Raw genomic sequence first — 26,352 nt, 5'->3', positions numbered from 1 at the left:
TCCAGCTGCTGTAGTAGAGGTTAACATACCAGACAGCACAGAGATCATGACACTTAATTGTAGAAAATATAGGCACCATCCTCCCATCTCAATATGGATCTGTGCATGACAGCTTGGAAAGGAAGTTTCCAATGTATGATGAGAAGGTACAAAGAGTGCAAGGAAAAAGTGCTGAGATACACATTCCAAGGTTGGATTATATGAATGAACATGAAAAGCATAAGTATAAATCTAGATCTACAACAAGAGTTGTATATATGTACACTATCTGTATTTTTGCAAAGGTGATTCATAGACTACACCAAGAGTTGGAGATATATATATACACGCTATAAATACTTTGCAGAGGTGATTCATGGGTAAGCCTGTACTGTCTTTGGAACCAGCACCTTGATGCACACTGAAGTCTCCATCCAAGGTGTGTGTGGTAGCTGCAGCCACATTGCTGCAACCTGTAGAATGCAGGAAAGAGGCATGCTGTGTCTCACATTGGTTTCCCCTCACTGCAAAATCTTAGTAGTTATTGATCACTATAGACCATTATTTTTCATTTATTGATACTTAGTATCTGTTTCAAACACATGCTGTAATTGTCCCAAATACAGGGGTGCTCTCTGCTTCCCAAAGCCCACGGTGCACCACAGGCACTCTGAATCTGCTCTGCAGCCATCCTGACTGTGAGTGGCAATTTACTTCCATTTCTCCAACAGGAGAACCAGGACAGAATCTCTTAAGCAAGTTGTAACTTCCTACCAGGCTAGACTGGGTCATAGCTACATCTGAGCACAGTCTACCCTTTGCTGTCTGGCGACTTTGAACAAATGAAATTAATTCCAGCTAGTGGAACAACATCCCTCTCCAGGCCTGGAACTGCTGAAAGCAGGTTTTCAGGATGACGCTGAATTTCAGGACAAGAATAATCACATTTGCCCAGTGTTTGGTATACTGCTCTGAAGCACCTGATCTAAGAAGGAAGTCATTATCCCTTCAAGCTTAGTCATTCCTGATCATCAGTTTGAGCTAGGAGAATCTTCTGTCAAGAGCACAGAAATGCGCACAGACTTCCTGTACATCACCCATGACAGAATGGTTTCAGAGCAATCTCTATACTCCTCCAGTGCCACGCATTACACAGCTTCCCCAACTTTTCAGAGCCATAAATGGTGTTCGTATCACCAGCTGATCACCACCCCAGGGAATACAGCGTTACAACGGGAGGAACGGTTGTGGTCCCTCAGAGGTTGGCTCATGGCCTCCCTGACACCGATTTCATGAAGCAGGTGTGGGAAGCTGCCCCATTTGTGTCTGGTTCTCATCAGGGATGGGCATGCACAGGCATAGCCTTTCAGTTCTTTGATTTATAGCTGCGACTCTGAACCATGAATGCCAATCAGCAGCGTGTCGTTGCAGCAAAGAAGGCCGACTACACCCTTGGCTGCATCAGCAAAAGCCAGGAGGTCAAAGGAAGCAATCCTTCCCTTCTATTCAGTACTTGCAAGACCACATGTGGAGCATTATGCCAGTTTTGGGCATTGCAGTACCAGGAAGACACTGACACCCCGGAGTGAGGCCAGTAGAGGGCCACCCAGATGGTTATGGAACCGTCATCCTTCAAGACACTCAGAACTTGACTGGACAAAGCCCTGAGGAACTTAATCTATCTGGATCTGCTTTGAGCGTGTGGTTGGAGCAGATGACCCCTAAAGGTCTCTTCCAACCAAAGTTATTTTATAAATTCATGACTACATGTTATTAGCAGCTAAACTTCATGACTATGAAGTTTAGCACCTGGATGCATCAAATCTTTTTTCTCACACAGCTCTCAAACCAACACCAGAAACAGGAACAGAACCGCAAATGGATCCTCTGTAGACTACATATACAACTCTTTGTAGTATGGCAGTGAAGGTTAGAGGTCCTTTCATAAGGGTACATAGGTTGCTGGGATCCTTTTGGAGGACCATAAGCTGGCCAGACATGGTATAGTAGCATCCATAGTGAAGAGAGCCAAAACACACCAAAAGCATCAGCTGGCCTCTGCACTCGTGCTGTGAGATGCCTTTTCTAGGAGAGCCTCTGAATGTGTTCACCAACATATAGGGAGTACAGAAAGTCAGATGGACTATGAGTCACTGGCAAAAACTGGGAGTGCAAAAACACAACAGCATTTACATACCGACAAGACATTTGGTCAGACCATTTTTCATGTTCTGATCATCACTAGGGGTTCGATGTGTTTTTTCAGGGCAGGTCTCCCAACAACAGTGTGAGGCTGCCCAGCTCCAGACACAGTGAATATATTGTCATTGTGACTCCTGTAATCTATCGGTGCTCAGCCTACAGAGTTGAGCATGTCACCATAAATGAGACATTAGATTGTAATTAAACTGGCAATTAAACTGTAAATAACTTCAGCAAATAACCTTTTTTTCCTCAAAGAAAACTGTCAAGTTTTTTTTAGAAGTGACTGCAGGAAAAATCAAACAATTTCTATTTAAATTAGAGTACAAGGGAAGGCAGACTACTATAAAGAGTTTGGAAAAAGTCAAACGTGGACATTTTTATGAACTCCTGTAAGAAAAAAATTGCATGACCAGTTTCCTTAAAAAAAATATCAATTGGTCAGAGATAAAGCTTAGTAACTTTCAGAGGGAAAGCCAAACTGAAGACTTAGTTAATAAAAAAACCTTAGCATTGAACAGGTCTTTTTAAACTTAGGAGGAATGACTGTTGCTCTAATAAATCCCTGAGGTTATTCTGCAGATACCTTCATATTTATGAAGGAATAATAATGATAATGCCTTTCTGTGATTATGGTGGGGAAAGTGTGGGTCATAGATTCCAGCAGAAGGAAGAACGCTAAGGCATGAAGGAGTCCACTGTAAGTCTCAGAATAACTTAATCTAGGCTCTCATCTTCAGAAAGAACATTTTAATTTAGAGTTTCAACATCAAAGACCATATGAAATCACCATTTCTTTGAAAATCCACACTTAAGGACAAGAAGATATTGTCCAAAATCCTTAAACTAATTAGTACCAAACACTCCTCTGGGCTGAACTTTTCCCTAGGATCAAATTACTGAGCTTAAGCTAGCAAGCTCTTAGTCCGACTTCAGTGTGGGCAAGAATGAGCTTCTAGTGATGAGAACCTTTATTATCTCCATCCTAAATTGCTTTTTAGTCTGTTTTTATTCTTTTTTCCCCCCCTTCTATCCATTAAGTAACATTCCTTACTAGTTACTTCTGTTCACATACAAACAAGAACTAAAACCAAACCGACGACTTGGCAATTTTCCATTCCTCAGCAGGGAACAATCTATTACTGTACTTCATCTTCAGTCATAACTCTGACTGTAGATTTTATCTCCATCCCTAAGAGAAAAGGAACAATCCTGATTCTTGCAGAAAAAGGTCTAATATCAAGGCTGAAGAGGACGATTGTGATGGTCCAGATCACTTCTCACTTAGGACTGGCAAAGTTATCACAAAATACATTCCCGGATGAACAGGAAGGACAGAGAAGAAGGAAGGTAAGAGGACTGGCAACTAAAGAGGTCAAAAGCAAAAAACTAGGAAGGTGATAGGGGATTCTCATTCACAGATTTATGAGCAGCTGAGGAAGATGATCTTGCTCCAGACTAAGTAAAAACTATTGAGTAAGGAAGAAGCTATGTCCCCAGTGTGCAAGTGGAATCTCTGCTCCCTTAAAACATCGTATTTAAACTCACGACTTGAATTAAAATTATGCACTGCTACATTAACTTCTTTGGATCTCTATGATAGCTTGATTTATAGAAAATAGCAGTCATGGAAACTGCTTTTAAAACAGCAGGTCTTACTACAGGTTTATACCTGTATGACTGAGGAGAATTAAGTTCACTGGGCAGGATTTATTTTTGCTTTGCCTAAGCTTTTAAAAAGCAAGAAAGGTCTTTTTCACATTAACATATTTTAATGATTAAAAATGCAGCTTTGACTTGGATAAATATCTATCAAGGTTTGCAGAAGAGACATTACCATTGACCTTATCATCTTAACAACACTGTTCCAGTTGGAGAGCTCTATTCCCTTCTTATTCTTATGTAATTTGAAGGCTATGGCATACGCTATAGAAAAAGCAATATGGGAAACAAAACAAGCCTTTTAGTTTGAAAACAAAATGGTGCTGCTGACAGACAAAATTACCAGAGGCAACTAGTTTACCGTATTGCATACTGGCTCAAACATAGCTGTGAAGAAACTGAAATTAAAATTTCTTTTTGTCTAATTATATTAATGATATATAATTTTCAGTTCATTCAGCCATGTGTTCTGCAAGCTTTTAAGCTCAACAGTAGTCTAAACATCAGAATTGTACAGTGACTGCATTCCTGTAAGAGAAGTAAATAAATCTAAAAAAAAACGGACAGAAAACATTATGAAAAGGTGACTTCTGTAAAAAAAAACCTCACACCTTTATGATTTGGCATTTTAAATATGAATACCACGGTAACTTCACTGTGCCCTTGAAAGAAATGATAGTGTGAGCTAAATGAAAAAAAAAAACTACAAACAACAGAACCTTGAGAATTATCTATCAGACTACTGATATTCAAAAGTATTTTCTGAAATTCAGAATACATTAAGTAGTTTTTTACCCTAGTAACTCTGTCCCATTTTTAATTCCCATGGTCAGAAGCATGGCAGAACTGCCCATGCTCCATGGCTGGGCTGGCTTTCTGTTTCTTTGTTACATGTCTGCTGCATGTTGAAGGTTTTGTGCAGATCACAAATAAGAGACATGAAATTCAGGCAGCCTGAAGCCACAAGATTTTACCTACATTTCAGTATTATATTCTAATGCATGTATTATTCACCCTCCACTCTCAGGTTGGTGTAAATATAAGCATATTTTGCACTTACCAGGCAAATCATTTGAGTCTCTCAAATCAGAGTTATCCCTGTTTTGTACTGGAGACAATGGAATGTCCTCTTTTATGCACATTGTGACAATTAGCGGATCCATTTGAAAACACCTTGTTTAAGTCTCGACCCTCTTCTCAGGGGTAACAGTGACTGCCATTAGACAGCTCTTCCTCGCGTTTTGTGAAGGTCAGCTCCACAAAATTAAATTAGAAATCCCACCTCCCATTCTTTTTATTACATAGAGATCCGTATGATGCATATGCTCACCAGTGATTGGAAATTTTACACCGGGGAAGCCATAATGTCTACCACCATAAGGTAAGATCCAAGACTGATAATATCTGGGCACTCTGGAAGCTAACGGTTCAGTTAGTTTGTCATTTTATATAGTAGATTCTGCCTGAAAAGAAAACCAGGACATCAGTCCAGTTTGTCCTACCTGCACCGAAAATGCGTTTTTTCTGGAATACCACTCTGAGCACCACTTGGTGAAAACTGATTTTCAAAGTGGGGAGGAGTATTAAGGATGCAGGCTTGTCAACCCAAAAGAGAATCCCTGAACTAGGGGCACCATCTACAGGGGAACAGACTGATACTGACTCAGATCTGTCCTTGTGTTACAGAGCTGACATCTATCAAAGCATATGCAGGTTTGTTTGACTACACTTGAACACTCTGGTAAGAGAGTAATTCCATTTTAATTTTCTTCTATGCTGTCACAGCATCCAGGGGCCCTGGGCGCAGAGCAGGAGCTCTCTGTGTCAGCTGCTATACAAATGCAGATTAAAAGAGACCATCTCTGCCTAAACAACTTGGAAGCAGCAGCTGATGTGTACGGAACAAACACAAGAAAACAATGAAATCAAATGGCAAATTGAGACAAACATCAGTCAGCAGAATAACAAGTTCTTTGATTTTACCCCTGTGATTTTTATCTAGAATCAAAACCAACCCAAAACCTCAATAGTTGTTTTCCACTCCCTCTATCCAACTCACAGTCTCACACATCGCTCCAAAAATCATCTTCAAAGACCTACTTCATATGGTTTTGTTAGTTGTGTATAGCTGAATAGTTTACTATTTATTCGTTTTACTGAAGCTTAATTCACACTTTTGGGACTCAGCTTCCTCTTTCATGTCTTTCAGGTTCTCCTGATGTAGAGTTGGCTTCCTGACTGGGAATGCGCCTTCTAAACACACCATCATCAGCCGGTATGTGTTACACAAACTTTACTGAAACCAAGCGTGGGACAACAGGGCACTAAAATGGGATTCCAAATTTTTAATTTTCAGCTGTACATACCAGCCCTTGGATTCCCCGTCAACTGGGAAAAAAAAAACTGAGAGCGGGCGTTTCATCTGCTAAAAGAAGTATCATAATGCAATTGGATCTTCCTTTGAAAAGCTGTCCCATTTCCCTAAGCACAAGACAATTTCTTTGTCTTCAGGCAAACAAACTACTCTCAAAATAAAAATCTTGAGGATAGGAAAGATCAAAACAAAAGGGAAACCAGGAAAAAAATAACATGACCATGAAGAACAAAGTAAAAGCATCTTTCTGTTCAAAACAGGTACCTGAGATCTTGGACAAGACAAGGCTAGTGAATAATTTCATCATGACAATCACAGTTCAGTCCTTGTTAAGTTTCCAGTTCTAGACTCTCCCTGGTAAGTAAATTAACATGCCATCATCATCATTTACTCATTCACCTGCCACTGGTGTGCCCTCATGATTTATATGACTTCCCATCTTGAACATCTAATTGTGGCAGTTGTGGTCCTTGGTCACCAAAGGACGACGTCCAAAAGAAAACGGATGACAGCTTGGGCCTAAAGCCAGAGCTCTGATTGCTGTTTTTGATGTGCTACAATTGTTGTTGCTCCTGAACTTGCCTCAGTTCAGTGACTGTAATTCTAGTATCTGCCCTTTATATGTCATAAAACTCGCCAGGATAGGCCTGAAAATATTTTGGTTTCACTGGCTTTGGCCCAGGGTTTTGCCACCTTTATGGAGCAAGCAGGAGTCTTTTACTTTCAAAACCTAGTGTTTATGGCTCATATCGCTTTCTAATCTTGAAGGTTTTATCTTGAAGTCATAGTATACAGAGAGTAAAAAATAAAAATGGCAAAGACAAACATTGCACCATTTCTGGTCTCGCTTTTTTATTCAGATACTTCCCAGATGCTCCTCAACCTTTGGCTCAGTCAAAGTCTAAATTAAAAGCAAGGAATATGAAGGATATAACAGTCTTGTTCTTCATTTCTATTCGGTACGTTTCCTGATGGCACTTCCAAATAGTAGACACTATTTAAAATTCTTTTGATGCACTAATGCACATAAAACCAAAACAAAATGAAACAAAATAGGTCTTGGGTTTAGAACATAATTCCTTCTGGATTTGCATGTTTCTTCTTTTTTTCTCATGATAGGATACCTTCTTCTTCCCTGAACACAACTGTGGAAGACATAACAACAGTAATTACAATGATCTGTGTTTTCTGAGTTTAATGGCTAGGACTTGGTTAGCACTCCAAGCATTCATCAAATGGCTCCTGAGCTCCTCTAGCACGTCCTTGCCCATTATCGTTCAAGTTTCACAGATTCCTTTGGTTTTATTAACGTCATGACTGGACAGCAACTACCCATTTCTTTGAGGATGCAGTAGTGAAATAAAACTTCCTCACAGGACTGGAGACATCCTGTATGAATAAGCTTTTGGGTACAAAAGGAACTGAAGGAAGTATGTGTGCTAGAAGGAACGCAACCTTTGCAGCAATTTCTCCACTGCAAATTACCAAGCTTAGAAAAGATTAGGAGAAATCTCTCCTACCACTCTCCTAGCCCCTACCGCACCTGCCTTTTTTTTTTTTTTTTTTTTTTTTTTAATCTAGCAGAATAAACACCTATGGACTAAAACAGAGAGTGAGAAAGTGATGGTATACTCCTCAGGGCTACTGCCAGACAGCATTTCTGTTCTGTACTGTCTATACACTAAGAGAGGGCTGTTAGGCTTATGTGAAGTTTCTTGTCTTTACTTAAATACTAAGACAGAGTATGATGTGTCATGCCTTGCGAATGCCAGACTCCCACAGACTTCTGGCTGTGTGGCTGTTAGGAACACAGCATCAGGTTCTCATAATCAGTAGCATTGAAATGTGTGGGTTTTTTAACTGACCAGATAAATGATCCTCGAGAAAACAGTTCTTGATATCTATTGTATTGGGAGAGAGAAAACAACCACACTTTTAAATCACACAGGGTGATCTGGGCACGCAGGCGGCAGCTTCTGCATATGCAGTTTAGATTACGGTGGTCCCTCCTTTCCCTAGGTTAGCTAGAGCCGGTATTTGCTTTCCTTTTCCCTTTCTCCTCTCATGACCTAATGTGCTCGTATAAAAAAACCTCATATTGTGACTAATAGACCTGAAAACGTATGTCCAGCACTGACAAAATGCGTATTTGAACTGAACTGGAAAATGGCTGTGATTTTTAGAAGCAAATCACACCATGAAGGCATGGGTGGGGAATGGCAGGACGACGTTCTGTTGAAGGCACAGTAAGTTACTTAGGGAATGTGGGAGCCTTCCAACTTGCTCAGTTACTCACTAATGATGGCATACGGGCTCCTCTCTTTGCCAACATTTGCTATTTATCATATTAAGATGTAATTCAGGTAACTTTCTCTCTCACGTACTAAATGTAACCAACTAAATGGTTGTGGAATACATTACTACTTACTCAAGTTTTCTTAGAAATTCAGCAGGATCCCGTAGTACTGTGCATCAAGCCCGGGCTGGAACCTGTATGTTTGGTACCCTGTGAACAATTAAAGGTTATGGGCAACTCTTGCATAAGTACCACACTATTATTTTACAGTTTTTCACATAAAATTATGTTTTCCTCCCGTGCCTTTGAGGGTGCAGATGCAACAATAATATACGCTGAAGAACAAAGAACTTTAGTCTGTTGTGTTTTTAAAAGCTGAGCTTACATCTAAATCTATTTCCATTTCCCTCTGGAACTGGAGCAGCTTTTTATGTTATATTAAACATTAGACAAATAGGGTAGATCTAATTAAAAGTTGAAGAAATGTGCTTCCCTTAATTGAATTTGCTACAGTTACATTTTGCAGACCAACGTTAATCAAAGCTCCAGTTCAGAGTGGATGGATCAAGGGAATTAAGTTAACCCTCGCATGCCCTTACCTGAACACGCGATACGGTCTGCTCTCGCATAAGCCACTGACGCCAAACACGACTCCCCGCTCAGCCGCGACTGCCCGGCGCAGGCTGCCCAAGGGCCCACCGGAGCGGGAGGGCCGCGCACCGCAGGCCCGTTAAAAGTACCGAGTACGGCGGGACTGCGGCAGCGCCGGGCGGGGGGCGCCGCCCCCGCTCCCCGTCGCCCCCCGAGCGCCCCGCAGGCGGCGCCGCGCCCTGCACGGGGCACACAGGTCACCCGACGGCCGCCGCGGCTGTGGCACGGCGCCTCGTGCCGCCCGGCGGCGGCCCCGCGGCGGCCCCGGGGGCCGCGGTGCCAGCCCCGGCCGCCATGCGCGGGGATGCCCTCGCCCTCCTCGCCCTCCTCCTCCTCCTCCTCCTCCTCCCCCGCCTGCCGCTGGCCGGCCCCGCCCGACGGGGCAGACAGGGACCGCGCGGCCGTGGGATGGGCGAGGCCGGCGCGGCGGCTCCACCCATGGTGGGCGCCGTCCGATTGGCTGGCGGAGCCCGTCTCCCCGCCCCCCAGCCAATGAGGGCGGCGGGCCGGGGGTGATGGGCTGCTTCTCGCGGGAGGGATTCCTGGAGACGCTGCAGTGTGGCGGCGCTCCCGGCGCCGCGCATCCCCCGTGCCGCCTCCGCCTCCCCGCCCGCCTTGCCTTGCCCTGCCCGCCGGCGGCCGCTGCCGCTGAAACTTAGAGCCCGGCGCGCCGCCAGCCCGCCGAGCGCAGGGGGCTGGGGCAGCTTGCCTGCCGTGCGCGGGGGCGGTCCACCGCGCACCTCGCCGGCCACCGCAGCCTCGCCCCGGGAGGGGCCCGGGCGCGCGTGGGGCCGCCGCGGGGGGAGGCTGAAGGGCGAACCGGCTGCACCCGCCCCGGTTGCCAGGTAAGGTAGCGCTCCGGGGCCGCCGCGCCCGGGCGGCGTCGCCTTGGGCGGGGGGGTGGGTGTGGGGGGGGTGGGCTCCGCTGCGTGGGCGGGGGGAGAGCACATGCTGGGGGGCGGCTGGCGGCGCCGCCTGCCCGGCGGCTCTGCCCGCAGCTGCCGGGGGCCCGCCCCCGGGGCTCTCCCGCGGGGGGCGGCTCAGACAAAGGGGGCGCCCGCGCCCCCCGCCCCCCTCCGCCACCGTGCTCCGCCGTCGCCCCCCGCCCCGGCTGTGGCAGTGGGGCGCCGCCCGCCCGCCCCCCGCCCCTCCCCGCCGCTGCCCGGGGGCGGCCGCCGGGCCAACTTGCCTCTCCGGGTGTCACCCGGGTGCCGCCGCTCCCGGCAGGGCGGTGTGTCCCGGCGGCGGGCGGGGGGCGCACCGCCGTTCCTGCCCCGGCCCCCGCGGGCAGCGTCCAGCCGCTTGGGTGTCAGTTCCCAACAGCCTTTCCTGCCCTGCTCGGAGGGGCTGTCAGCCGACTGCGTGTCCTTCCCGTGCGATCCCGGTTTGTGCCCTCGGACGTTATTACCGTCGTTTTACCGAGTACCGCCCGCCTGGCCGTGCTTTCGGGTGCGTTACGGGCAGTTCCGTAGGCGCACGCGGCATGGATCGGGGCTCAGCGCTCTGCTTTAAAGTTAATAATCGCCTATCAAACTCTGCTAGACAGAGCAGTGAGAAAGTGGCAAAGAATGTTAATATTTCTTTTGTTTTTAGTCGTCTGGAATAAAGATGTCAAAGACTACCGGCTTCTGGTAGTCAGTATAGTAAGTAAATTAAATGTAGTCATTGGAATGAGCCTTTATGGCACTCTCAACAATCTGTAATTCAATCATCTCTGATACGAGCTGCCTTTTGCTATTATTCATCAGACCCAGCTGAGTGATTTCTGTCAGATGGGAAGTGGTAGAGAGAAATCTCTAGGTAAATGTAACTGAAAAAGCTTTCCAAGCGGAGTCCTAAATGAGCGCAGAAAAGCACTTGGCCACAATCTCGAGACAGATGTTAGCATCCAAATAAATAATTTCTTTTGATTGTCCGGGGGATGTCAAGGCTGATTTTCCTTATTTAATAGCCATTTGCAGGTGAAGAGGGAGCTCTGCGTTTATTACCTTGTAAACTCGATGCAAAATGCTGTAATGCAATAATATTTCACTGTCTCTGAAATAATATTTTCTGTACAAAGGTCGGTAGAGTAATTTTAGATACACATACATGTTGTAGACCTCAACTAGACTACTAATCAGCCATGGCAATATTGATCCTCTGAGCAGCTATGCAGTGTGCCGTCGGTATTGTGTGTTAATCTATTACATGCTGTTTAAACTGCTTTATTGTGAGAGAGAGTTACTTCATCCTAAGAGGCAGAAGATGATCATTGGAGACCTGAGGGGAGGCTCCTTTCTCTGGTGGGCTGACATTTAGAGTTACAGATGAGCAATTGTTTCAGGAGTGACCCTGAGAAGGGGAGGGGGAGCTTCTGGGTGCAAGGACAAGTAGGCAGCAAACTCATTTGCTTTGTGAGGATGTGAAATGACATCTCTAGCTATGCTTAAGTAAACCCGCTCAGGAAAAGTGTAAGGAGATTCCACGTGTGTCTAGAATAGTATTTTCTTGCCTGTCTGGGAAACAAATGACCTGATCTTATGTCTTAAGAGTCAAACATGCGTATCTCTTCCAAGCTTTTTGGAATTGTAGTTCTATTAGTAGTGTTTGAGGGGAATATACTTTTACGTGGTCTGACCCTTGGCTTGTGGTATAGTTGCTCAAAATCTGTATGCGTGCAATTCATAAATTGAAACTATATAGCTTAAAAACACAGTGTAGGCAGCTTGAGTGAGAAGAGATAATTTAAAAAAGAACCACAGGGCAGAAGATAATGACATACTGTAGAAAATAATCATACTCCCGCACTTGCAAAAGCATGATATGCTCCAGTGTAGCCATTTCATACAAGCCCAATTTTCCCTCGCATTAAGAGTGCCTAAGTGAGCCTTATTAATGTTTGATGCAAAATATGTTAAATCCATTTTAAGGATTGATACTGGAATTTAAAGAGGTAGCTCACAGACTTAGAGCAGTTCTAATACTTCCCCAGAACAAATGTGAAAAATAATAATTTACCACGTATGCCATAGCAGTGCAAGTGGGATATAGCCTTCTCTAACAGTGACGGCCAAGAAGCCCTTTAAAACCATATATACTAAACCAGCGTTTCATTTAACAATCTGAAATGTTCTCTTACCTTGATCATAACTTAAATCAGATACAAGAGCCCAGAAAATGTTCAGTGTTGGTTAGAGTGGTAGTCGAGAAGGTGTGAGATAAGGGAAAGTTCTGTTTATCAGAAACGTAGGGGAAAACAATCTATACTTTTCTAGCTAGCATAGAGAGACCGGAAGCATAAAATCAATTTTTATGGTCTTTCGGCAGGGCTGGCTGTAATAAGTAAAAAGGAGCAGCTTAGTGTCTTGGCAGAAGTTTTTAAGCCACTCGGCTATACAGAACTCTGTTAGTTGATGTTTCCTCCCATGAAAATGAAGCTCTTATTTATTATATCGCAGTCTTTTCTTGTCCATTCAGCAGTCTGATTACAATTTTGAAAATATGCGTGAGTGTGTATGTGTTTAAATGTGTATATAAGTATAAAACCACATAAATTCTTACTGGGAACTGCATTCCGAATAGGAGTGCATGGAACCTTGTATTACCTGATGTGGAAGAGACATCAAAGTTTGCAATACAATGGAAAAGGACAAGAAAATACTTCTGCGTATCCAGAAGAAAAGCATGGAGGAATTACCATGATCTCCTTCCCTCTGCTGGTGATGCCTATGTAAATGTGCAGTTTCACAAAGAGAAATACTTAATCGTTTGATTTACTTTGATTCTCTATAGAATGTTTCTTTTAAACATTACTCGGTATCTAGGAAGAAGCTTAATTAGAAATACACATGAGGGAGGCTTGTTAGCCTGTTATGCATTTTTGCATACGGCTGAAATTTACTAAGGATACTTGAGGTTAAAATAAAAGCATTTGCCAGACTGAATAAGCAAAGCATTATGTTAAATATTTTCAGGATTGTTAGGTACAAATGACCTCTTTGCTAGAGCAAGCTTTGCTCCCTCCGCATACACCCCAGTAAGGGGCAGGGGGAGGCTGGGAGATGCTGGCTATACTGTTCCATCTGTCACAGAAATGCCAATACCAAAGCAGAATGCATTAGGAGGAGGAAAACTGACAAGAGCTCTTCATGATTTCTTCTGGTGAGAGGATAAGAGCTGGTTACAGGCGATCGCTTTCGGTGACTACATGGGCTAGCAGAGTGATTTGTACAAGCAGCGTGTAGAAAAAGTTGTCTCGTTTAAATGAAATAAATATTTGTTTCCTGAGGCATGTAATGACCAAAAGCTAGATAGGAGCTCTAATAATAAAAACGTCTCTTTAAGTATTGCTTTTGACAAATGTCTGATCAGAGTGTTTTGGAGGCTGGCTTTTCTATCCCCCACTCCCCGCCCCCCCCCCCTCCCCCCCCCCCCCCCCGCCCCCAGTGACTTAAGGAGTAGCTCTTCATGGGTCTTCCATTTCCTACAAATGCTTATGAGAGCATTGATTATTTCTCTTAATCTGTTCTTATCACTGCTAGTCTGGAGGTATTTCCCCAGAACAGCAGGCACTAAACACTTCTCCATCCTAGTGGGAGTGATGTTGCCATCTTTTAAATTCTCAGAGGTTTGTCAACTCGGGATGGCATTTCTCTTTTTTGGCCATCCCTAAAGATGCTGGGAGAAACGTGTCAGAACACAAAGTAAATCTTGAATGTCTCTGTGTGGTGTAGTTGTCTGATAAGCTACTAATATTTATATTGATCTCCTAAATGGAAGACCATACACTTTTTTTTTTAAAAAAAGTGTCACCAGAAATTATCTAAACAATTTGTTACTCATCAGCTCTGAATAATTATATTAATATACTATTTCAGGAAAATAAACTTTTACTTTAGAAGTGGCTAAAAACAATTTGGTTACTTTAATGATGCTGTCTGTAAGTTTCCCCGATCATTATTCAGGATTTATGGTAGTAGCCAAAGGTACTATAGTAGTTTTAATACTGTAGCCATGATTGTAGTTACTAGGTAGTATGGTACCTCACATATATGAGGATACATGCCTCAAAGCTGCTCAGTGATGATTTAATGAAGTTGATTAAAACTCATTTACAGGTTTTGCTTTGTACTTTTATATTAAGGGTATTGTTTTTCTATGGGTGATTGAAAAATCAGTGTAGCAGTTGCAATAGGGGAAAGCTGGTAACCATTACCCAGCTTGGCTCAGAGACTGTTTGCCTGCAAGTTTACTCATGTCCATGTGTTTGAATAACCATGTAGATGTGGCAGTTGAGAATAATTGGAGTGCTTTTGTGGAAGGTGCTGTGGAAATCAACTGTTTGCCAAGGAATCTTTATCTGATTCAGATCCCTGCCTCTAACAGCCGTATATTTTCTAGAAAAAGTGTATGCATACACCATCAACAAGTGGACATGAGACAAATTTGGAATGCTTAATGGTCACTTGTAACACATAGTTTAATTAATTACATTTTTTTTATTTCTTTCCAAAGCTGTGAAGAGTATTTCTTCATAAACATCTATTTTTTTATCATAAAATCTTAAGAATATGTGACAGCTACGAGTGGTTTGCAGTTTTGGGCTTTTTTTTTTTTAAAGCTAAATGTGGAAACAAGGAAAACTTGGTGTGTTGTTTCAATAGAAGACACAAGCTACTGGAGAACAGTTGAGGGTTAAAGATGGATAGTGTAATACATCCGAATCAAAACAGTTTTGAAAGTGTGTTGGTTTTTTTTTTTTTGTTGTTAAAAAAGGGCTGTTCTGTTTCTTGTTGAAATTTTAAGCTTTTGTGTTTTGACTTCAGTAAGATATTTGATTTAGCTTAGGGTGATGTTCTGAGTATAAGAAATAATATTGTAGAAAGGAACCATTGTCCGTGTGAACAGATTAAAATTTTTTTACTTGATAGATTGCAGAAGATAGAGTGTATGGGGAATCGCCATCTCCATTATTCCAACTCCATTCATTATCCTTAACAATCATCTGGAATAATATGCAGACTCCATGAGAATACTTTTGATTTTTTTTGGTGCCAATTTCATTAAGAAGGTTGGAAAAAGTGCTATTATAGACCTACTTAATTTGGCTTCTCCTCCTACATCTGAAGAGGTATTTTAACAAAGTGAATTGTAATACTTTTGCCTACTTCAGTAAAAAAACAGTGATTTCCCCATGAAGATGGCTCTGAGAAAAGACTTAGGGTTACATCCAGGGAGTATCTTCTGTCTTTATTTTAAAAAGTGGTGAAGTCATGTGGACCTGTAAACACTGAAGTGTTGAGAGTAGGGGAGTTGCCCAACTTCAAAAAGGGTTCTGGACGACTAGAATTAGTTTAGAGAAGGGACCCAGAAGTTGTCATTTCAGATGTGCTAAATCTGTTTCTTAATGAGACTCCTAAAAGCTTACCATTCTCTGTGGCAAGCTGTATATGCTGGGAACTTCCTTGATTACCGCACAGTAAAAATACTGGTATGGAACTGTTCTCTAGTACATAAAAGTTCACACAGCAGCCTGGTCGGGCATGCAAGCTACAAGAGCTCAGATTGGAAATAAGGTGTCGATCTCTTATCTATCAGAGTAGCAAGTGTATGGGCCATTTTACAGAGATGACAATTTTCTGCCTGGAGTTTAACTTTTAACTAGACCAGGTACGAGTTCTAGATTTGGTATAGAAACTGCTGGATTTCTGATTTGTGTTAATCCATGAGAACAGAGTAGATAATCAGCTCTCCTTCTGGCCTTGAAATCACCAACCCATTGAACTTGCTGCCATTAACTCCTATTGTGTCTCTTGGATTAAACGATTATTATTTTTTTTTGTAAAAGGTGATGACATGCTATTTGTGTAGTGTGAAGAGATTCTGTCTGAATTTCTCTTAAGCTGCCCTTGTATGTTATAATCCTATTTTGTCCCACCTTACCGACAAGAAGTTCCTATTTATTTATCTAACTGGTGTTAATCTTTGGGACCTGATTTAAAGCCCACTGAAACTGATATCTGTTCCTTCCATTTATTTTGTTCCTCTGATGTGTCCTAAAACTAGAAATTGTGCTTAATAATAGGAATTCTGTTTAAAAAGGGAATGCCTGTTGGCCTTTCCAATGTGGAAGGGCAAGTACCATGTGTCCCCTTGGTCTGGCTTGAACTTGTGTGAATATGCCTGGGTTAGTCTGCAGGTGCCCATCAGCTGGGAGCTACCTGGAGGGCTGGGTGCTGCCAAACCCCTTCTGGAGCTGGCCTTGCAGGTGGCAGTTGTTGTGCCTGGTATGTGCCATGGAAGCCTGGCATGAATCTGCTTTGCACCAGGATAAGCTTGTTTTGGTGAGGATCTTCCATGTCCCCTTTCCATGTGTCTGTGGTTAATTGGTGGTTGGTAATGCAGCAGGTGTCTCTTACAGGGGGATGCAGCTCTAGGCTTACCTTTGAGAGGGTCATCCCACAGAATTGCGTAGTCCAGGCGAGGGTGGAAGGCAGACCTGTTTTTGACTGTGAGTGGAGTGATGGTTGTATAGCAGAATTTCAGGATGCTGAAACTAAAGTTTACCTCTTTTCTAACAGCCTAAGTGTTTAATTAAAAATATATTTGTTAAACATTGCATTTGATAACTACATCTGGGACATATTTCTTCTGAGGCAATATTAATATCTGACAGTAGATGCCTTTTTGTCTTTTTTCCATAGGTTTAATTTCATCTTAGTTGTTTTTCATACACTAATAGCAAGAAGCTGCCTTCTACTTCCTCTTCAGATGCAGGTTTTTTTACTTCAAGCTTTGTTAGCTGACTTAGCTGCTAGTTAAAGCAGAAAACCCCCAGGAAATACCCATGTGACCTTGACAGAGGTCAGTTGCTTCTTCGTGGTATGATGTAGCTGTAGAAGTTAAAAGCAGTGAAGGTCTTGTATGTTTGTTTCATTTTTACAAACTGTGCATAATAGGATTGAAAGGTTTGTTTAATGTGTATTTAGTGCTCATTTAGCTCACTAAGAAAATGTCAAAAGTGAAAAACCTGGGACAGAACCATCTGAAGTCATGTGCTGTGTTTTTTTCCTGCATTTGGTGTTTTCAAAACATATGTCCACTTCCAGTAATGACTTGGACCTGCTTTAATACCTGATATGCAAATATTGGCTTTACAAATCATACACTGGCTAGTAATTTTGCACTGTTTGCTCTAGAATAAATTACTCTTTATAAATATTGATGGAAGTTTTGTGTTATAGGTGAGCAAGGCATAAAGCTCACTATCAAAATTGGCATTTTAGAAAAGAATAATAGTAATAAATATTTTATCTCAATATCAAGCAGCTTTTGAACTGAGTACTGTTTATTCATGTAGTGTCAATTGGCTTCTGAAGCGACCACCAGCCTAATGTCCATTAAAGGTGATGAATTAAACTTCTGTAGTCACAGGAGAGGCTGTCTCCGCTGTAACTGAAGGATTCCAATGTATTCTTAAAACCAAAACCTTTTTCTGCCTTTCCGGATAGCTCATTGATATCTGTACCCATCAACAGAGTTCCAAAATGTATGTGTTGCATATAGGTGAAAGCAAAAGTAATTTGCACAGTTTTAATGGAACTTGTCAATATTACTCTATATAGCTTTTTCAAAATTCCTTTTAGTATTAACGTGAAACTGGGAGCATTTAATTTGCTTTGGGTTGAAATATGTCTTTTAATATGGCTCTGCTCTTCAGCTACTTCTAGAACAATTTACATTGAGTTCAATGGTGTTAACTGATTTCACAGAATAAAGCTAAATTATTTTCTGGAAGAGATTATCACATGGCACGCCTTAGTCTGTGATGTTACTGCCTTCTCTCACTCAGTTCTGTGACCTTTTCTGTGATGAAGAAAAGTAATCTCTTCTGGGGAGGTAAAACCCAAATCTCTTAGCATAGTTTGCAGTGTTGGCTTTAGATGTTTTAAGTAAGTGAACGTGTGAATTTGAAAGGATGAACCCAAGGGTGGACAGAAGGCCATAAGTGGTTGTAGTGGGTGCTGAGCCTGGCTGCAGACATATTCAGATTGTTTTAGTTAACAGATTATTTAAGGTTTATTCTTCTATTAGGCCAAATTGGCTATTTCATGGGTCCTTTTTAAGATAACTGGATTGAGGGTTCTGAATAGCTTAGGAGTTACGCTGATGAGGTGGTGAAATAACTTATCCTTAAACTGTGAAAAAAAATACTAGTTCAGCCTGTCCTACTTACAGCCATAGTGCTGATAAGATACTGAAAAGGTAGTTGCTTCAGTCTGGCTTACAGGTAGTTGTACTGAGGAAGTTTGAGGTGGGTTGCAAATAATGGAGAACTGTGCTTAGTGTTTGTCTCGTGCTATAGTATTTAGAGAGGAAAAAAAAAAAAGTAAGGGAATGTACTGAAACTTTCCTACTCTTAAAGCCCACCACCAAGTTTATTAATTGTGATTAGTCAAGTTTGTTGTAGATTAAAGCGATTTCCCCAATATTACTGGGTATATGAGTTTTCTGTATGTATGTGAGATAGTAGGAGTGGGAGGTATTAAAGGTAATGGGCTTAGGAGTGCAGTGGTGAGTGGAGGGGGCTGTAAGTTGTTCAGTGGTGGTCAAAAACTCTGTATGTGTTGGTGCAGAGGTAGAGCTGATCTACATAGACGCTGCACAGCAGGGATGGAACCAAAACCAACATTAGCTGGTTAGTCACAGCAAGTTAGTCTCTGAGACTAACAGGCTATAAGCATATTCAGCATATGGGCTAGCCTCCTTGCAAACGTGCATACAGTCACAGCATGTGCAATAGCTATCAGTTTTAACCGTAGTAAATACATGACTCTTTTGGCTAGATAAGGTGTGCTGAGCGAGCCTGAAACGGGTCCACGCTGAAGTTTTGTCCCCTGTTACAAAGCAACTGCTTCAGGCCACGTTGCTTTTTCCATTGGACTGAGCCTAACATTGTATATCCACATATGGCTCACTTAGACCAGAATTCTTGTTAATGTGTTTCTCAGTGAATCACATTTCCTTTTATTAGATGAGCTGAATTAGACCCTAGAAATTTAGATTATCTTTTTCCTTCAAAGTGCTTACAGATGAGTTGGAAGGCTGCATAAAAAAATAATTTGTTGTCGCCACCCCTTAGAATAGCTAGTTAGGCTTTTAAACCTATTTTGGTTTTGTAGGCTGCTTGCCTGGACACATGGCAGGGGGCGGGGGGGGAGTGTGGGGGAACCAACCCAGTATTTTATTTCTTTGGCAAATATCCTAATGTCTGGTGGGCAAGTTTCTACCTTTTTTTTTTTTTTTTTTTTTGTATGGAATAACTGAGAAGATCTGGGGGCGATGGCTCACCTCTCCGCGTCCTCTGTTAATATAGTGAATTCCAAATGTGGGTTGTAACTGGTGTTATCAAGAGCTTCTTCATGTTTGTAAGAAGCAGCGTTTGCTCTGCAGTCCCTTTGGAACAGGGCCTGACATATCTTGTAACGTGTTTATACTGTGCCTAACCTAATAGGATCTAGATCTTTGACTGGGGACGTGGACCGTTGTGCAAAACAAATAATAATTAGCCCAAATGTTGAAGAAGTGCCATTATTTGAGGCCCCTAGAGATCAATAAACAATTCATTGCTGTAACCATATCAACCTTCTCCTTCAAAGGGATTTTAATTGTATCATGGAAACTTCATACTTGAAAATGTGAACGCTTGTCTGTTGGGCACTCTGCTAGATGTAAGTGCATTTTGCTGGTCATTAAGGCTGTACTGTTCATACTAGGGACATGGACACTCAGTTTAGAGATCTAATTAGAAACTATGCAGAGTCATTCTTTACAACCTCTTTACCTTCATCCTGGCATAAATTATGAATTCATCAGTTTTGAGTAGAAAAAACATCCCTGTTTCCCAATAATCTGATACGCCACTTTCCAGTTGAAAACCGGGTAAACTGTTTAGCTTACTTCTGAAGAAAGCTATTTTACGCATAATGCCATGCTCACAACTGAGATGTGAATTATTTGTAGGTGGGATGATACGAAGAGGCTAGATTTTAGCCTTTTGTGGCCAGAAGGGAATTTATCTGGCATAAAGGAGATAAACTAGTTCCAGCTCCAGTAATACTTAAGAGACTAGCTACTTCATGCCAGAAAGCAATTTCTAAAGGTTTCTATGATAAAGGAATTAGCAGAGTTCTGCTACATCAGCTTCCCCAGTACAGGAGCTAGTTTATCTGTCTGGAGGGTGATGTAATTATTGGAGATTTCTACTCCTTCTTTCAATGAGAAGTTGATACAGGAGAACATCTAGTCCTACTCTGGTACATGATGGTGGAAATGGGTGAAACAAGTTGAAATCTGAAACTGTAACTGCTCAGGTAGCCTGTTTTGAAGGTAGACCTGAAGACTTTGGGTAAACATTTTAGGATTAACTTTTTGTGGCGTGTACAAGTCTGTACACATCGGGTGGTTTATGTTACGTAGGAGCCAATCAAAGTAGTGTCCTATTGATGTGGTGAAACACAAATCCCATATGACAGATGGGGATCAATGGCAGAGGGAGATTAAAGGATGGGATTCATCTCATTTAACTTTAAATAACCTCAGAAGGTGATTCATTTGACCTACCTTAGGCATCTGTCTTGGTTTGAGAGGGACTGCTCTCTGGAGGCATCAGTTCCTTTCCAGTGACTTTAAAACGTCTGGGATCACTAGATGAGACTTAATCATCAATATCTTACTGCAGTTAGTATTACTGTATTTGATTCACAGGAATATGTCAACCTTGGTAGTGCAGTAGCTTTGTGCAAAGGTCTAGGTTTAAAAAAATATTTGGAGATAAATATTTTGCTGTATAGAACAGCAAATTTGTCAGTCTACGGGGTCTGTGCAGTGCTGTCAGGAAAGAATGAACTTTATATCTAGAAGAGGAGTTCTCAATAGTAATGAAAACTACTATCAGCTCCACAGAAAAGTGGACATCTGTTCAGTAAAACTGTAAATTGTATTGGAGGTGGCAATACTTACTCATGGCTATGGGCAGTTTGTTGAAGGTGGTTTGTCTGGTCTGTGCTGATGGAAGTGGGCTTGCATGAAAGGAGGCGCCTTGCATTACTGTGAATCACAACAGTTAAGAGAAATTATTTTCTGAAATTTGAATACTGAAGCTGGTATGGAGAGAGCTGTTGGCTTTGCCAGGCTTTGGATCTTGCCTGAAGCGTGCAGGGGGAGCCAAGCAGATCTGCATAGTTGGTAGCGAGGGAAATGATCACGCTTGACAAAGTATGGGAAGGCTTGTTGTATCACTTCTCCCCTTGTCAGCAAAGCTCTTGGAGGAAAGAAGAAAAGCAGCAGTTCAGGTGTTGCTAGACTGTATGTTTTCCCCTTCTGAACTGCAGTAAGTTTTGCCCCTGAACAGGCATGGTGCTTTGGGGGTTAGCTTGGTTCTTCCTCGCCTTGCCATCCTGTGTGCTCCCTCGGCCCTTCCACCTTAACATTATTCAAGGCTATAGTTTTCGTGTGGCTTGTGACTGAGGTGAGATCATGTTTACCGAGCTTTGTGTAATTTGTACATGGAAATCTGCTCAGATGATCCTGGTAATACGCAACCCCCTTAAATTCACGGCATTGCATCTGTTTATGTGGGTATATACTGTGATGTTAAAGCTTCAGGGTGTAATTTCTTTTTTTTTTTCCAGTTAAGTGCTGTGGAAAATGAGCAGGGGAAAAATTCTGCTACATTAAGATAAATCAGAAGCTGGTAACATGGAGAATAAAATAGTATGTATATTTTAGGGTTATGTGATTTCTTCCTTTTAGAAATTGGGAATTGGCTATTGGTTTCACAGCACTGTGTGTAGTAGGGATTGTATCTTCGTGTTAGGTCTCAAGTCAAGGTAAACTAGAATAGTCTAGAAAGAAAAATCCAGTACTCCAAAAAATTATGTCACTGTAAAATGGTTGTCTTGTTGACATCTTCGGTCATGCAAATTTCTCATTCCTTTCTATTCTTCCTCCTTTGAGTTTGCAGCCAAACATGATGTTTTTATAGCTAAATGAACCTTTATAAGCTAGACATCAACTGTATATAAATGTGGAACAGTACATCTAAAATCTGTCACACTGTCAAAGTACAACTGTTTTCTCTACGAATATGGAAATTGTCACTTATCTGCATTCTGTGCCCTACTCCCCCCCCCCCCCCCCCCCCCCCCCCAATATGTTGATATTCACCCATGTGAAAGAGGTCAATTATACCCTGGCTGTTGTATAAATAATGCAGGAGTTGTCAGTAGCAGAGGAAAATTTATGTTAGAAAACTGAGGGAGTGAATAAGGAAATAAAAGCACCTTTTAATGAGGCCAGTGATCTCCCTTTCTATTTCCCTTCATGTTAAAAAAAGGTATTTAAAAAAAAGCTTTTAGCAGTTGTAGTTTGTCATCTAAGGACTGGCTTTAATAAATTTGCATTCAATCTTCTATCAGAGTATTTTGCTCTAATTGCCATTTTGATTTTTTTTTTCTCGTTTGTTGTTTGTTGTTTTGTTTTTTTTTTAATCCAGGCTTTGCTGGGAGCAGGTACTGGGTCTTTTCTCTTGGCCAGGATTGATGCTTAGCAGTGCCCGAGCTGGAGGAATACCTTGGGATCATGATGAGGCACAAAAGGGAGCGTGCATCTCTCTCTTTTTTTCTTTTTTTTTTTTTTTTTTTTGTCCCTAGCTTTATGGGAAACACTTGGAAAACACAGTGCAGTCTGGAGCCAGGCTGCCTTCAAAGTAAATTGGTTTAGGTTCATTAAAGATGGAGTCCCGAACTTTGGAACAGCTGGGGTTGGTTCTCGGTAGCTGTTGCTGGTACAGCCAGACCTGGGTGCTTGCTGGGGCACAGGCTGGGTTGGAGTTGCCATGAATTTGCCCAAGCTAAATAGCACCATGGTTGAGTGGCATGTTGGTGGCTAGTTCACCTGGGATCACTCTTTTACCACATTGCAAATGTACAGAATTTGTTTAACTTCTTGTCTCTTTCCTCCAGCTGCTGTTTCTCTTGAGTATTATTCTGAGAGAGAGAGAGGATGCTGTGGCCTTAAATTTAGTTGTGTTATAAACAACCGCACAGAGGGTCTTGCTGAGCTGACAGTTGTCTTCAGCAGAACTTGCTAGGCTGCATGTCCACTGGGTCTGTGATTCCTCCAACCAGGGCATTGACAGCAGATGAGCAGTGTACTAGTCCTTGCCTCTCACAACTAACTCTGTTTTCCAGTGGTGACGGTCTTAATGTCGTTGTTAAAACGGATACTCACAGAAGGAAGCAAAGAAAAGTATGCGTCTTTGATGAGGCTTATAACAGGACTAATAAGGAGATAAACGAGTGTCTCTGTTTTTATTTTATCAGGGAGCTGAAATTTTCCTTGTTATCTTTACTCCTTTATGATTGAGCTGTTTGTTTCCAGATGGCTCCTATACATGCAAGGATGGGGACACACATGGCCCAATCTGTTCAGCCGCAGGCCTCTCACCAAACAGCCCGAGGTGCCTGGCACACCGGCCTGTTCAGAGCAGTTTGGAGGCCCATTCTGCAGCAATTACTCTGGTGCTTTCAATTCCAGATGCAAGGGCTATGAAGCAGCATCCTTTAGTGGGAGGAAGAGATTTCAAGGTTCAGAAACTGAAATGCAAAATTGCAGCCACCCATCACTTCTTTAGTGAAACTGAATTTGTCAATGTCTCTAAGTGTGTCCACAGTACCAAAACATTCTGAACTCTGTTGTTCCAGGTGTTGGTTTGAGTAAACTATTTTTTTTCCATTCTGCTGTAGCAGAAATCTTCATGTAACATCAGGTAAGTCAAGTGAAATATGTAAATAATTAAAGGGGTTTTTTTCCACTTTTGACGAAAGTCCTCACCAGAGGAGAGAGGTGGTATGTGAAAATACAAAGTCATCACCATGTATTTAAGGGTACAGTGTCTCTCTTGCAGAGACCTTAAACACTGCTTGCTCTTTTTGTGAAACACCCAAATATCATTCTTGGATTGGCTTTACCTATGGCTGTGTTAGGATGTGAATTGACCAGGCCTTTCCCCTGCACTTGTCTTCCCTTACATGCTCCGGTCTCTCCCATGCTTTTTTAAAAACCGAGGGGAGAAGGACGGGGAGTGTAATTAAACACAGATATCTACAATAAGCTCTGGTTAGAAGGTAAATAATACTTAATATACTGGAAAACCTAACAGCTGTCCTGCATATAATCAAAAGACAACTATCATTAATAAAATAGACAAGGTGATTAGATACCACCCTATTGACCCTATGTTTATTACTGATTTGATGGGTTAAGGTCTGGGTTTCTGAGTGCTCCCATCGTGTTCTCACTGAAAGTGTGGTAGTGGTTGGGTAAGCCCTGAAGTCCCTATGGTAAGGCACTCATCCTATACAGTGCTCTGTATGTGAATCTCTGAGTGTCACTGCATCCCTCGGATGCTGAAGTGATCTGTACCAAGTGAAAATCTACTCTTGAATAAAGGCAACTAAACCCCAAACCAGACCATCTGAAATAAAAGCAGGAGATACTGCTATCAAATGGCTACTGTGTGTAGACTTAATTTTTCTGGGGGAGATGTTGGAGAAGCTTCTTACTGTACCCAGTTATTTTTTGTATGAGAAATGTGTCATATCTGAGCTGAGGGTCTCGTCAGACAACACATTATTGACGTGTCTGCTCGTGAAGGTATACCAGAGAGATTAAGAGAATTCTATGAAATATTTCAAATAGCTTATGAAAAGGGAATAACTCCTTAGTTTTCTAAATAACTTTAAATATCTCTGCAACTTTAATTGTTTAAATGGTGTAGTCTAAGCAATGCTATTGCACCCTAGCACTTCTCATTATGGTTTATCGGCAAATGTGTGGGTTTTTTTCTGAAACCTTAGTCACCTGGTCATTATCGCAGCAAGATTTTGTGTCGGCTTGTGGGGTTTAAATTTTCTGAAGTTTGTTTAGAAACTTTAACTTGGAAATCAAAGGTGTGGTTTACCTCCACTGTATTATAGTGGTATTTAAAAATAACTGTAAATGTGTAGGTTTAGAGGGCTGTCACCTCAAATAGTAGCTGCAGAAGGAAGTAGTAGTCCCATGTGGAAAACATTATCGTTGGTCACATGGTCTAAACACTTCAGAGCATGCTCAGCTTTTTTCAGACCCCTTAATACTGAACACTGGTAAATAAAGCATTTGGAAATAAATTTCTGTTGCTGAAGTGGCTTTAGTTTCTGTTGAACAGCACAAAACCAATTGTTACTCAAGTCACTTGGTGACACTGGACACTTCAGACATACCAATCTTTGTCAAAATGAGTAGTCATTTTTAATTCTGCATGTTATAGAAAAGAATATAACCCTCTAAATTGTTCCTGTCCATACTTGTAATGAACAGCATTGTGCAAACTAGAGTTCATTAAAACTTCCAAATTCCTTTTACGCAAGTAATTGGACCTTAAGATTACTAACTTTATTGTGGGGCAGAATGTCTTAATATTGTCTGTTGACATCTGTGTACTAAAAGCATAAGTAGTTAATACTTCAAGAATGTCAAGATAGTGGGTTTTTTTCCTGCCCTTTATGTTTTGACTGACCTGATTTCATTGTAACATTCACAGAAATAGGCAATTGACATGGAAGGAGGAGGGGAACATGTGCAAGCTGCAAGAGAAACTTGGAGCTATATAGAAACCCGACGCAAAATAGTATCTCCAACTTTTACATGGAAACTTTTCTATACTCTTTCAGTTTTCAGTAGATTATGGTTTTGGAAGAAAAAATAAGTTATACTGACAATAGCAATGATAATGTTATGTAAGAAGTTCAAAGAATAGAAGAAAAACTGCACAGAGGTTTCTTTCCATAGTAGAAGATAGTGGCGTATTATTCCATTCAATTTCAGGTTGTGCTTCGTTGCTTTCAAAATAGACCTACTTGGGAAACATGCCCAAACTCAAGATGGGGTCAATGCGTTACTGTGATTATTTTGTTGTTGAAGAGCTCTTTCTGCCAGAGAAAGAACTATCTAAGACAGATGCTACTGTGACAAACAGCTTGATAATCACTACAATAGATGCTTTAATGTGATAAGAATGTGTCAAGATCATAAATACTTCACAATTGTACTTTAACCTGGCAGGTAGCTAAACATGCACAGCTGCCTGGTCAGTCCCCCGCAC

At 41.8% G+C, this 26,352-nt stretch overlaps 1 protein-coding gene and 1 long non-coding RNA gene across 5 annotated transcripts in view; one reads left to right on the top strand and one right to left on the bottom strand.

The window, feature by feature from the left end:
• Nucleotides 1-7,048: 7,048 nt before the first annotated feature.
• On the bottom strand, nucleotides 7,049-9,495 carry LOC130150175 (uncharacterized). The gene is made up of 3 exons (XR_008822135.1): nucleotides 9,113-9,495; nucleotides 8,646-8,723; nucleotides 7,049-7,362 (listed from the first exon to the last, which is right to left on the bottom strand). It is a non-coding gene; the product is annotated as an uncharacterized LOC130150175 (long non-coding RNA).
• A 171-nt stretch (nucleotides 9,496-9,666) lies between these two features.
• Nucleotides 9,667-26,352, top strand: part of SYT1 (synaptotagmin 1) — a 357,409-nt gene continuing 340,723 nt past the window's right edge. For 3 of the 4 annotated variants that reach the window (XM_056340298.1, XM_056340294.1, XM_056340296.1), the window contains exon 1: nucleotides 9,667-10,009. The gene's annotated coding sequence lies outside the window, so the exon portion shown is untranslated. The remainder of the gene's footprint in view (nucleotides 10,010-26,352) is intronic. The other variant, XM_056340295.1, reaches the window with a different exon arrangement.

The sequence above is a fragment of the Falco biarmicus genome, chromosome 5 (assembly GCF_023638135.1).
Source record: "Falco biarmicus isolate bFalBia1 chromosome 5, bFalBia1.pri, whole genome shotgun sequence".
Lineage (NCBI taxonomy): Eukaryota > Metazoa > Chordata > Aves > Falconiformes > Falconidae > Falco > Falco biarmicus.
Note: the sequence above shows the minus strand (reverse complement) of the source record. Positions and strands in the feature narration are given on the sequence as shown.